At 40.6% G+C, this 5,959-nt stretch overlaps 1 long non-coding RNA gene across 3 annotated transcripts in view; it reads right to left on the reverse strand.

Moving 5' to 3' along the window:
- LOC111750089 (uncharacterized) overlaps positions 1-5,959 on the reverse strand; it is a 50,698-nt gene that overhangs the window by 11,052 nt on the left and 33,687 nt on the right. The gene's annotated exons all lie outside the window — the stretch shown is intronic.

Raw genomic sequence — 5,959 nt, forward strand, 5'->3', positions numbered from 1 at the left:
CATCACTTGTCACCCTGTGTTAAGGGTCTAAGTCCCCCTCCAGCACTTTGTGGCGAGTAGGAAACATGACCTTTCACCTCTATAGCTCTCCCACACCCCAAGTCCAGCGCACACTCCATATTGGTTGTGGGCATGAAAAGCAGAGTGCCTATTTTATCCCAGGCACGTGGTAAACCAAACTCATTGCCATCGAGTCGATTCCAACTCATGGTGAACCCATGTGTTACAGAGTAGAATTGCTCCATAGGGTTTCCTTGGCTGTAATCTTTTTATAGAAACAGATTTCTAGGCCTTCCTTCCGAAGTGCTGCTAGGTGGGTTGGAACATCTAACCTCCAGTTTAGTAGTTAAGAACAAATTGATTGTGCCACCCAGGAACCTTCAGGCACACGGTGCCAAGCCCATTGCCTGCAAGTCTATTCTGACGCACAGCGACCCTACAGGACAGAGTAGAATTGCCCTGTAGGGTTTCCAAGGCTGTAAATCTTTACAGAAACAGGCTGCCACGTCTTTCTCCAGCAGAGCGGCCGGTGGGTTTGAACGACCAACCATTCATCTGGTTAGCAGCCGAGCACTTAACCACTGTGCCACTAGGCTCCTTAGGCACATGGTACACACTCTCATTTGTGACATCTCATTGAGTTCGCACAACAATTGCTTTACATCTATTTGCTGGTGGTGAAAGTGGCACTTAACCATGGCCCCACAGTAAGTGATGGAGGTATGACTCAACTGTATGTTGGAAAGACCTCTAAGCCGCTGCCTGTCTCGTCACCCCCCACTACCCCTATGGGATCAACTTGGAAGCCTCACTGGTTTAGATTAATTGTGGCCAAGGTCAATCTAAATTAGTGAAAATACAACTATTACACTCTTCTTTAAAAAAAAAAAAAAAAGTTCTATTGCCGCCAGGGACCTATGTAACTGCAGCAAAGTATTACTTGGAAGAATGAATTTAGGAGACAAATAAGAATTCTTTGGAATCAGCATGTCAGTTGTTTATTTGTAAAATAATGCTTTTCATAAAGTCATGGAATCTTAGTATCAGGATGGCACTTGAAGGTTGCCTGGTCCAGGCCACAGCCCCACGTAAGCACTGTCTCTTCCTCGACCTTGGCACCAGCCTGTCCAGTGACAATAGAACTCTTTGAGATCATCACCCACATGTCACGGACACTCTATCGATGCACCCTAAAATCACATTGGCTTTTTTTTTTTTTCTTAAATAGCCACATGGCATTGTTGGCTCATATTTAGTTCACACTTGGCTAAAATCTTTGGGTCTTTTTCAACTAAACCAATGTCAAGTCAGAGCCTTTCAATCCTGAACTTGGATGTTGGACATTTTAACCTACTGTTTCAGCTTGCTTTCTAGCATGTTCAAATCCTTTTAAGTCTGAGCCTGCAATGCGAGGTATGGCCTCCTCCTCCAGGTCTGGGTCAACTGAACAGTTGACACATGAGTTTTCTATCTCTTCATCCAGATATGAGTCAAGTGTTATAACAGACAGGTTCAACGGTAGAGTTCTTTGGGGCTGGCATGACAAAAAGCTAATTAAGTTCAGTTAACTGATGGCTAAAAAAAGAATAATTCTTTAATTGAATTATTGAATTAGCATCTGTACTTTGTGAAAATTGATATGGTTTGCCTATGACATTTTCTTTCTCCAAGAAACTGGTGATTCTCTCAAAAATGGATACGAGATTAAAGAGAAATAATCGTTCCTTAGAAAAATTAGGCTAATTCTTGGTGATTACTCATGATCATAACCATCCACTAAAAGGCACACTGTTTGTCAGGGACTGATAGTATTATACTCTGCTCCTGGAATGTACCTGCTTCATCTTTCTAAAGATCCTCAGAGTGCTTGGAAACCTAGTTTAAACATCGTTTCCAAAATCTCGTTTATATAAATAATTGGCTTAAGTAAATATTTTTCCTAATAGATTTTTAAAAATAATTCAACCCTCTCTATCCTGTTAATCCAAAATGCCAAATCATCAGGGTCCTAACAATGTTTCTAACTACTATTATTTATAATTCACATACTCCCAGAGTATAACCAAATATACCGAGCCTGTGAAACACATTTATGGAACTTGTAAATATGAAGAGCAAATCCGGATAAATTACGACCTTCAGGTCAGCAGTGAAGGAATCCAGGCCACTTGTTTCTCTTTGTTCTTTATTTTTGAGGTAATCTTTTCTTCACTTTTTCTGAGGCCCTGGGATTTTCTGCTTCCAATTCCTTTTTTATGAAAATGAAGGCATCAAACCCCATATTAAGATCTGAGAAGACCAAAGGAGATGCAAATTAATCTGAAGATCTCGGTCTCTGATGCTTAGTGAAAGCCACCTGGGCTTTGGTCTTGATGAAGTCCAGAATTCATGACGTGTGGAAAACAAGAATCAAAGCTTATTTCCCATAATGAATGTGCATAGTATGTACAGATGGGTAGATCTGTCCATTTCATTACAATATCAAATATTCATTGGATCACAGAAATATTGGGGCATTTTGGGTAGTTTTTTAAGCATTTTTAAATTGAAAATATGTTACACAGACAAGCGCATAAAAGGCATATGTACAGTCTAACAAGTGGTTGTCATGCAGACACCCATGCAAGCATACCGTGGCCTAAACCAAAACCAAACCAAACCCACTGCCGTCGAGTCGATTCCGACTCATAGCGACCGTATAGGACAGAGTGGAACTGCCCCATAGAGTTTCCTAGGCTGTAACTTTTATAGAAGCAGATTGCCAGGTCTTTTCTCCTGTGCAGTCATTGGGTGGGTTTGAACTGCTGACTTTTTGATTAGCAGCCAAGCGCTTAACCATCGTGCCACCAGGGCTCCTTAGAATATTAATAGCATCAAAGAAAAAGCAGTTGTTACCGAGTCGGCTCCGACTCATGGTGGGCCCGTATGTGTCACAGAGTAGAAATGTGCTCCACAGGGTTTTCAGAAGTAAATAACCAGGCCTTTCTTCCAAGGAGCTTATGGGTGGACTTGAACCACCAACCTTTGTGTTAGTAGCCAAGCACATTAACTATTTGCACCGCCCAGTGACTTTAGCACCACAAAAGTTCCTCTAAATTCCTTACCAATAACAACCCAATCCTACTCTCCAAAGGTAACCACTTTCCTTTTATGGTGATAATTTTCTTGTTTTTCATTGGAGGGTTATTGCCTGTGGATGCATTTCTAAACCATACTTACCAGTTTCAGCCGTGGCTCTCAACCACTATGCCACCAGGGTTTCCATTTTTAAATGATATAGAAATGAACTATATCATATTCTTCTTTTGTGACTTTTTTTTTTTTTTTTTGCTTTACAGTGTAAGGTTCATCACATTGTTGCATATTTGCTTAAGTCTTTGCCCAGTTTTTCACTGTCAAGTGTCTGTCTTTTACTTGTTTATTTTTTAAGATTCTTTATATATTCTGGATTCTAGTTCTTTTATTATAAGTTATTATAAGGACACTGTGAGTTGGAAATGGCTCAAAGGCACACAACAACAGCAAATATTCTATCTCTTGGCCACAGGGTGCTTGCATGGGTGTCTACATGACAACCACTTGTTGGACTGTACATATGCATTTTATGCACTTGTTTATGTAACATATTTTAAATTTAAAATTGCTTAAAAAAATACCAAAAATCCCCCTATATGTTGATTATATGTTACAAACATGTTCTCCCATTTGGTGGCTTGTATTTTAACTCTTTTTAACATCTTTTGATGAACCAAACCGAAGCCAAACTTGTTGCTGTCGAGTTGATTCTGACTCACAGTGCCCCTGTAGGACAGAATAGAACTGCCCCATAGGGTTTCCAAGAAGCAGCTGGTGGATTCCAACTTTTGACTTTTTGATTAGCAGCCTGAGCTCTTAACCATTGTGCCACCAGGGCTCTTTTTTTTTTTAAAATAATTTTTATTATGCTTTAAGTGAAAGTTTACAAATCAAATCAGTCTCTCACATAAAAACTTATATACACCTTACTACATACTCCCACTTACTCTCCCCCTAATGAGTCAGCCGGCTCCCTCCCTCCAGTCTCTCCTTTTGTGACCGTTTTGCCAGTTTCTAACCCCCTCTATCCTCCCATCTCCCCTCCAGACAGGAGATGCCAACATAGTCTCAAGTGTCCACCTGATGCAAGTAGCTCACTCCTCATCAGCATCTCTCTCTAACCCATTGTCCAGTCCAATCCATGTCTGATGAGTTGGCTTCGGGAATGGTTCCTGTCCTGGGTCAACAGAAGGTCTGGGGACCATGATCGCTGGGATTCTTCTAGTCTTAGTCAGACCATTAAGTCTGGTCTTTTTATGAGAATTTGGGGTCTGCATCCCACTGTTTTCCTGCTCCCTCAGGGGTTCTCTGTTGTGCTCCCTGTCAGGGCAGTCGTTGGTTATGGCCAGGCACCACCTAGTTCTTCTGGTCTCAGGATGATGTAGTCTCTAGTTCATGTGGCCCTTTCTGTCTCTTGGGCTCACAATTACCTTGTGACCTTGGTGTTCATTCTCCTTTGATTCAGGTGGGTTGAGACCAATTGATGCATCATAGATGGCTGCTTGCTAGCATTTAAAATCCCAGATGCCGCTCTTCAAAGTGGAATGCAGAATGTTTTCTTAATAGATTTTATTATGCCAATTGACTTAGATGTCCCCTGAAGCCATAGTCCCCAAACCCCCGCCCTTGCTCCGCTGACCTTTGAAGTATTCAGTTTATTCAGGAAACTTCTTTGCTTTTGGTCCAGTCCAGTTGTGCTGACCTCCCCTGTATTGAGTGTTGTCCTTCCCTTCACCTAAAGTAGTTCTTATCTACTATCTAATCAGTAAATAACCCTCTGCCACCCCCCTCCCTCTCCCCTCTCGTAACCACAAAAGAATGTGTTCTTCTCAGTTTATAGTATTTCTCAAGATCTTTTAATAGTGGTCTTATACGATATTCGTCCCTTTGCGTCTGACTAATTTCACTCAGCATAATATAATGCCTTCCAGGTTCCTCCATGTTATGAAATGTTTCACAGAGTCATCATTGTTCTTTATCGATGTGTAGTATTCCATTGTGTGAATATGCCATAATTTATTTATCCATTCGTCCGTTGATGGACACCTTGGTTGCTTCCAGCTTTTTGCTATTGTAAACAGTGCTGCAATAAACATGGGTGTGCATATATCTGTTCGCGTAAAGGCTCTTATTTCTGTAGGATATATTCCGAGGAGTGGGATTTCTGGGTCGTATGGTAGTTCTATTTCTAGCTTTTCAAGGAAACGCCAGATCGATTTCCAAGGTGGTTGTACCATTTTACTTTCCCAGCAGCAATGTATAAGTGTTCCAATCTCTCCACAGCCTCTCCAACATTTATTATTTTGTGTTTTTTGGATTAATGGAATCTCATCGTAGTTTTAATTTGCATTTCTCTAATGGCTAATGATCGAAAGCATTTCCTCATGTATCTGTTAGCCGCCTCAATATCTTTAGTGAAGTATGTGTTCATATCCTTTGACCAGGGCTTTTTTGATGAATGGAACTTTTAAATTTTAATATAACCCATTTTTGAATTTTTCCTTTATGTTTAATATTTAGGGCTGGGATCCCTGTTTCAAGTTACCTACTCCAAAGTCATTAAGATAGGCTCAAGTCTCTTCTAAGAGCTTAGTATTTTACCTTTCATATTAGGTCTTTAATCTACCTGTGACTGATTTTCTATGTGATATGAGGAAGGTGTATATTCTCAACATTTTCCAATATGGATATCTAATTGTCACATCATCGTTTTTTTTTTTTAAATCTCTGTCCTACACCTCCTTGGTAAGTGTTGGTTTATGAAGTCTCCGCTTGGCCTTCTCTTCCAGAACAAAAACACCCACCCCACAGGATTTTCATAAAAATAAAATAATACAAGTGGAGAATGCTTTGCACAACCCGTGCAGGATCACAGCAAACACAC

Source organism: Loxodonta africana, chromosome 14 (genome assembly GCF_030014295.1).
Source record: "Loxodonta africana isolate mLoxAfr1 chromosome 14, mLoxAfr1.hap2, whole genome shotgun sequence".
Classification (NCBI taxonomy): domain Eukaryota; kingdom Metazoa; phylum Chordata; class Mammalia; order Proboscidea; family Elephantidae; genus Loxodonta; species Loxodonta africana.